The 8,360-nt window shown below is 38.0% G+C and overlaps 1 protein-coding gene across 1 annotated transcript in view; it reads right to left on the bottom strand.

The window, feature by feature from the left end:
* SLC6A1 (solute carrier family 6 member 1) overlaps positions 1-7,433 on the bottom strand; it is a 28,128-nt gene extending 20,695 nt beyond the window's left edge. The window contains exon 1 of the mRNA XM_053468607.1: positions 7,251-7,433. The gene's annotated coding sequence lies outside the window, so the exon portion shown is untranslated. The remainder of the gene's footprint in view (positions 1-7,250) is intronic.
* Positions 7,434-8,360: the final 927 nt, after the last annotated feature.

Below are 8,360 nucleotides of genomic sequence, written 5' to 3' on the forward strand. Positions count from 1 at the left end.
AGCCACGAGTACCAACACGTTTTAGGTAGAAGTCTTCTGCTGTGTTTTTAACATATGATGAATTATAGAATAAATATCCTTTATTCAAAGTTCATATACCCTCCATAGTGTGATAGCTTCCATATTTCCAGCTGGTTAAGTGAATTTGGAGTAGATCTGGTTACATCTTGAGAGACATCAAAATCAAGGCATCATTCTGCGGTAAGACTGAAGCAAATGATCCTGGAGAAGATGCTGGTGATGATAACCGTGGTGATGATAACCGTGTAACCAATGTTCCTATCCTACATCTTTCCGCTTTCTTACTCATGCTTAGCCATGTGACAAATTCCTCCGGGCAACAGTTCTCAAAGACAGACCAAAGGGGAAACTTTTCCAATGTTATTTCAGTTCACTTTTATAAGTACAGTTATACATAAGAAGTATAATTCTTATCTCCGTGAGCTACAAAGAGAAATATTCTGACACTCAGGGTGATGTAGAATTAAGAGACTCGTTTGATGCCAAGTAAATCCATCTAAGCTTCAGGTGCATATGTTTCTGCTAAATCTTCCAGCCAGAAAACGCCAGTAATTCAAACAGTTTTGCAGCTGAGGCATTTCAGTCGACTTGATGCATGAGATTATGGCATTTCCATATCAAGTCTTTCAATAAAAAAAATCCACTCAAAAACTAATTAACTGTGAAAGTACGAATATCAAAGCTCACTTACTCTATGGCGGGGTTATAACTTGTAGTAGACGTTTTGCATGCTGTGTTTTCAATTAAAGCACAAAATGAGCACAAAACCAAGAAAAAGAAATCACAGGGAAAGGATGGTCATTTAGAGGAGAATTATCTGAAAACTCTCATTAAGTAATTTATAACATAACAATTTAGAGCAAAATTAATTGCTCCATAGAGAAATCTTATAAAGCTATACCCTTGCTTCATGCTTTGTACTTTGTATCGGACATGGAATTTTACTCATCAGCTGGATGATGGCCTTCATTACCTGCAGGTTGTTTCACTTGGGGGGGTCTTAGGGACCCTTGCGGTGTATGTTCCTACTGGATTACTGAAGTTAAAATTCAGCCCTGGACTTTGTCCTTTTATTTAGACCTTGCCACTGTGTGGAAGAAATTATATGGGTTCCTCAATTCAGTAGACCTATATTTAGTGGAGCTGACGTAATTATTTTCTAACACCCCGCACTATGGCCACATGGACAGGCTGCAGAAAAAAAAATCATGTTGATAGTTTTGGGGGAGGGCATGTGTTGTAGTGTTCTCTAAATGCAGTGGAGCACGGGGAGATCTCTAGCTAGGGATACTGAATGATCCTGTATAAAGTTCATATGAACCCTTCAGAGTTCACGCTAGATGCCTTATCTGTGGGTCATTGACTTAATGGCAAGATAATGCCCTATTCTCTAAGATTTATTACTTATTGATTTTTCCCCACCATTACTATGATCATTTGGAAACAGATTGTTGTGTCCTTGTCTTTAGGAAGCTCTGTGTGCTCCCTTCAATCAAAGTTGCTCTCACCAACAATGATCAAATGACATGATGGATTTTTTTTGCAACAATAAAGAAAGCCCTTTTTACTTATATGTGCACTACCCCGCTCTGTCCACTAGAAGTCAGTAGTTTCCCAACCTGGAGATGGAGGAAGCACCAGTACCACCATCCAAGAGGAAGCCATATTTTTATGCCATTTTATCCAAGGCTACATTGTGTCCCTCTCGTACATTCATAGACATCTTAAGTATTTTATCTCCATGGCTGATCATGTGTATCCGAAACACTGATTGCCACTCTTGGTTTTATAAAACCCAACGCAAAAAGAACAGAGAGGCAATAAAGACTTCACAGAAGCAACCATGGATATAAAGGCTAGAAAATGCCGAGATATAGATGTAATAGGCATAATTTCTGCTGGAACCGAACATTTATAACACGTAATCAAGTTTAATGATACATTGGGCTTGACAGTAATGCCGAGAGGTAGGACATAAAATGGAAACAGAAGGTGTTTAAAAATAACCCTATTTTTCCATTTAGTTTTGAACAATACAAAATCCTGTCCATCCAGCCCCATCCCAGGACACTATGAGTTCAGAGAAATGCCCCATCATGAATTTTATAGGGCATTTTTAGGGCTCTTTGTACCACTTGTCATGGTTAGCATCAATTCTAAGACAATTTTTTATCATGTATCAGAATGTTTGGATAATGTGCTGATGGCTGGTAATGGAAGCCCTCTATATCTCATTCATCGGAGTCTGAAGTGGATGATGTATAGAGCGGTCTAACACGTGGAGTGGTTCGTCTCTCGGGGGGGTATATTTATTATATCTACTTTATAAACCTGCTGCGCTGTGTAGAAGGACACCTCAACACCCAGATGTCAGACAGCTTCGGTAAGAAAGCATTTGCCATTTTGTGCCATTTCTTAGCTTTATTATTTGCCATAAAAAGCATGAACCTGGGCACCACTAACAGATGGAAGCTCACTCCCTCTATGACGCGGCCCAAGCTCCGTGTCACCCAGTGTGTAAAGCTCCATTTTATTGAAACATTTGGTGTGTGATATTTTGCATATTGAGACGTTTCCAGAAAGTCTGATTATGGATCCTCTTTCTCAGAACTTTCTTTGCTTGTCTCTTGTCTATGGCTAAATGGAAGGGATTCGAGGGTTCGTGGCAAGAAGCTCTGGTTTAGAAACTGGGGAAGGGTACTTTCATATTTCAGACTAAAATCTTCTGTAATTATTGTTACGCAATAACATGAAAAAATAAACAGCATGGCCAACCCCAAAAGGCTGCAATGAACACTTTATTGGGAACAACACAGATTGCTGTATATGATATCATATGGATAGATAATCATGATTGGCCGATTGTTCTATAGAACTCTTCATGCATTGAGGATGTATCGTCCGCTCTCTTACTGTCCTACTATATATATTATCAAAAGCAAATGTTGGTGCACATTTTAATTAGAAATGTTATTGGATAAATAGCATAAAGCTATCAACACGGATGTGTTTTTCTCGATGTATACACGCTTATTAAAATGAGGCTGTCAGATCTCGTAAGACAGTTACCTGAAGTGATTTAGGACTCATTTTACTGTAGAATAAATAGGTAATAAAATGTCTCTATCGCTGTTTAATGTCCCTTTTATCATTGAAAAATACTCGTCTCTCAGATAACACAACATGTCTCCTTGTGATGCAAACATGGCGTGTGATCTGAGGGTTGTGTGAAATGCAAGCTGTACCGCATCCCTAACAAAGGAGGAAATTTGTTACGCCATATAGTCCATCATCTCGAGAAATTAATGCTGCCTCCGAAGTACTCCCATCCAAGCAAAAAACACAATTTGAAACACTGCCTTCATGAAATCAGATCAATTTTGAGGTTTTTGTTCTAGAATTTGTCAGATAATTTGCATTTAACGTATATTTCTTAGTGCCTGTTGTTTTCACTTAGTCTGGGTTGTATTTGATATATTAATTGTAACGTCCCGGAGCTATTTGGTAGCAATTTCATTTACTTGATCACAGGGGACCTGACCAGCTGCTCAAAAATATACGTTGTACAGAATACTTTGAGTGGATCTGTGCACATTAGGCAATACTGCCAAAAACACGGTGGCCCTCATTAAGAGAAGGGCATGGGCATCAGCGGACTAAGGATCCAGTAATGGTGGAGAGCGTTTCCAGAAAAATGGTATGTGATGTGAGGTTTATCGAGACATCTATGACATGCACTCACCTCGGTATACCAAGCTCTCTGGGGAGCCCTAGAATAGCTGTCTCTCCCAGGATTAGGAAAAGCACCACATTCTGATTTTCTTCTGCAGGATGATTGGTGGCAGCAGTATAAATGGGGTATAAAATGTTAAATAAAATTTACGCCACAAAATGCCACAAAAAGCTAGTTTCTGACTAACAGTGGAGAGCCGCTCAGCTCTCTGTAAGATGCTAGTGAAGTTTAGCGGCTAAAACTGAAACCGATGAGCGTCTTCACCCTGAGCGTGTGTTTCAAGATCATTGCAGAGTCCAGAATATGTTTAAAATGCCGAGGAGTTGGTGGCTTTGGAAATTTCTCCAGAAACACAATTTTATTATTGGAACTGCATACATTGGCTCGTTACCAGGAGTATAATAGCACTCATTATTATGTTTCGGGGTTAATTCCTCTTGACCCAGCCTGTGATGCTGGACAGATGATATTATATGAAATGTTTTTGTTGTTTGACTGTCAAAGTGGAATAAATTCTTCATTATATTTCTATGTATCTATAAATGAATATGACCCAGAGTGGAATGTGTGCAAACCAGTTAGCAAATCTCCCTGTGTCCAGAAAACGCAACTGAATGAGAATCTGTGGGGGATGTAACCCTAACGAGGTGGGCAAATGACTAGTAGTTTCAGGAACCACAAATTGTAGTTCATGAAGCAGGTTTGTCCCAAGCTTTAGCCAATAGAAAGACAGCTACTGATCACATGATGTCCAAGACACGCCCCTACCATGATTCTGGCGCACAACGCATTTTGCGTTGCTTTATAATCCAATAGATAACGTTTCAAATAAACGTCCAATGGTTTGGCTGTGACCGACGTTCTATGCGTTTTAAGGCCATTTTCTGTAACAATCTAACAGACTTCTATTTGGCGATGGATGATACGAACGCACGGAATTCTAAGATTGTGTCAACATGTCACTAATTTTACACGATCACCCAACGCAGCAAAGGCAGCCAATTCCTGATGTAACGAGATTAAGTGGAAATGGCAGTCATTTTCACCATTTGAAATGATTTTTAGTATTGATAATGCTCTGGAGATTCGTCTTACTGTCATATAAATGATGCAATATAATAATATTTACATATTTATTGTGAATCGCAGCACAAATGATTATATTAATACATTCTCACATATTTACACGACAATAACTCACATAAACAGCGTAGACAGTTATCACCCTAACTACGTTTACTTCATTTATTATACGATTAAAAAGATTCTCAATATCACAGCAACCAAGACCAGGTCCAGAAGCTGATTATTCTTTCTGAAAATTGTTAATTGATTTATTATTAGAATTATTAGAATTCTCTGCTGGTTTAGTCATGCTTTCACTGGATTAGCTAATAAATCTGAATCTGAAGAGGCTGTATAAATAATACACAATATTAATTCATTCTAATATATAGACCATACAAAAAGCGGGCATTTGGGATGTTATCCTAACACGACATATCGTTTATTTGGGGCAGAAGTAGAATGGAAATAAAAATGAAATATTTTTCCGGAAAGGTTAGCTAAGTACAGAGAGGATTTCAATAAAGTCAGTGTTGGCCGTTCACATTCTGTGCAGCTATTAAGTATCACGATAAGGTGTTGCGTGTTTTCCTTGATATATTCGTAGCGTTATACTCATATATCGCCTGCACCCAGCAGATATTCATGTTCAGAGCTGCACTGAGAATCTGTTTGGATGGATTATTTGGATTTGAACGATCTGGGATAAAAATGCCTTCAATGTATTTCAGCGAAAAGACCTCAATATAGAGCTACATCGTTTCAAGTATTGAAAAGTGTTTTTTGAACACTTTTTTAAAGATCCCATCAAATGCATAGTTTCAATGACCTTAATAGTTTGTCCTTGAAGATGAAGATTGCGAAAGCCTGATCTCATACCCCGGAGCTACAGAGGGGTCTGCAAATAGGACTGTCTGTCAGGAATTATTACTGACCTAATTTATTTTAATTTGGATTCATCCCGTTCTTCATCTTAGATTCAGATTTAGAGTTCATTGACTACAAAGTAAAATGATACAAATGATTTGCAAATGTAAGATTTAAAAAAAAAAAAAAAAAATAGACAGCAAACAAAACACTTTCTGCCTGTCTCTCCAATCGTTACAAATGAATTGTTGGGTATAATCCTCTTCAATGAAAGCTTCTGTGACAGCTATGAAATGTAATAATTTAGGGAGTTGTAGAACGTAATGTTGATTAAAATAACTGTAGGATTCATCAGTCATCCTATTCATTAAACGGAATTGCATTTCTGAATAATAAGTCAGCATTTAGCAAGAATAAAATAAAGCCTGACTGAGAGAGACGTATCAGACCTGGAAAAGACAGAGTAAAACAAAGACAGCCGGGGTCGAGAGTAGAACTCGTACCCCAAGCTCTTTAAATACTAACTTAATGATCCTTTTGTTTCAAAAGCTATTTAAATAACATGAAACATTGTATTCTCGTCTTTTCATAAAAAGAGAGATTTCAGCTTAAACATGATACTCGAGTGTATGTTATTCTTGCTACAAAATCACATAAATGTTCTTATAATACATTTTAGATATTTATTTTAATGCTAATGTTTACCTTATTCATGAAATAATCAGCAGAATGTATTCTCTACCTTATCTAACAATTGCACAATAATTCAAAATGTCATCACAGAAAATACTTGCAAAATAAATGGAATGATTGTGATATCGCTGAATGCGACAATAAATCACATTATCACTTCATAACCCCACTAATACTTACTTACTGATGTGAATTTATAGCAGATATAAGTATTTTGGGGCAGGTGGAACGGTTTCTCATTTAGTGTTTTGTCTTTATTGTCACGGCATTTATTTTCTCGCATAATGATTCATTTACAAACATTCCATTATTTTGCTCGGTGAACAGATGGAGCGTCATAAAGACGTTCTATGAATCCCATTGGATTTACATCTAATGATAATGAAACACATTCACTCTTCATACAATCAGTTACCTGCTAACCCACAGGCTGTAAAACCTAAATGTTATTATTTTTAAAGACATCTTTGATTTTTGTGGCTTTATTCACAAACACCTGTAATTACCAGACAGGTGATGGCAAAATGCAGCTAAAACATCACATTTAATGAAAAAGTTTTCCTACGGATATCAGGATTTTGAGGGAAATGTATATATTGTTCATGTACCCATATGGCTTATGACATAAATATTATCAATATTATATTATAAATATTAAACACATTTGCATAAAACCTAAAACCTGCCTCAGATACATCTAAGAACCGACCTGCACTAAATTGCCTTCTTAAACTTTGAGTTAACCTTACAACCCAAAGAAGCGAATCCCCGGTTGGACGTACGTTCGGAAATGTTCCTGGAGTTTGTGTGTCGTGTAAAGCGATCTGCTCTGGGAAGTTTACTTCAATGATTAAAAGCAGGAGAAACGTACCTGTGAGCGAAGGTTTCCCACACTCTGTGCTCATTTTCTGCTCATTCCAGCTCAATGCGAAAGCAATTCAGCTGCTCCCAGCTCCGATCAGCTCTGCACAGCTCCAATTCAGCTCTCCCTCCACATCAGCATTTAGACACACCTCTGTCTGTGTCATCTCCTGCTCGCTCTCTGGAATTCATGAAAAGGACCCAAGCTTAGTGAATCATGGCCATAGTGGAGTACACTGCCAAGCGTGAAAATTGAGTCTAATCATATCCACACTCAGTTTTATTATGAGAAAATTGTGTTTGCAGAAATAAGGGGGGAAGAAAGAATTGTCGGATGAGATGACGAACACCTTGATTGTGAGTCCTCTTGGCACGGGTGGACCAGCTGTCACTATGATGTCATCTTTTTAGTTGATACCAATTCATGTCATGTCTTCGTTGTCGATGATGCTTCAGTAACTTAAAATGAAATGTCTCTGAAGGTAAAAGAATAGGGTTCCAAGCAAAAGACACATTACACCGAGATGAGTGTAGAAAGTGTCCACAATGTCCACAATGTCCACAATCCGGCAGATTCTGTTCATTAGGTGGATAAGACGCTACATGGGAATTGTCCGATGGGACGCGGGGCGATGAACAGCTCCATGTTTGTATTAGAATCCCGCAGGTTGAAGCCTCTTAGACTTCTTTACTATTTCCTGTTTCTGTTTTACAAAGCCGAGCTCTTCATTTATCCCCTGGGGTAACGTTATGGTGAACAGATAAATGGTAATATACTCGAACCGACAATGAGCCTGAAATACGCGCGTCTCTCCCAGAGCGGGAATGCAAAATTATACTTATTCAAGAATAATTAATAATGCAAGAATTGCCACAAAGAACATTAACTCATTTTGTTGTATGTTCGAAAAATGCAGTTAATGCAATCCGTTCTCGAATTACATAACTCCCTGAGAGCCGACGTAATGGGCGACATACTCATCTGCTTTACTATGTCAAAGCAAACCCAAAAAGCTCCAAATTCTGCCCTTTTATATGAAGCTGCTTAAAGCCGGCATGAACTATAAAATCGGGACAGAATATTCATTGGTGTCATGTGGATTTAATCTGCATCCCACCG

The sequence above is a fragment of the Spea bombifrons genome, chromosome 6 (genome assembly GCF_027358695.1).
Source record: "Spea bombifrons isolate aSpeBom1 chromosome 6, aSpeBom1.2.pri, whole genome shotgun sequence".
NCBI lineage: Eukaryota > Metazoa > Chordata > Amphibia > Anura > Pelobatidae > Spea > Spea bombifrons.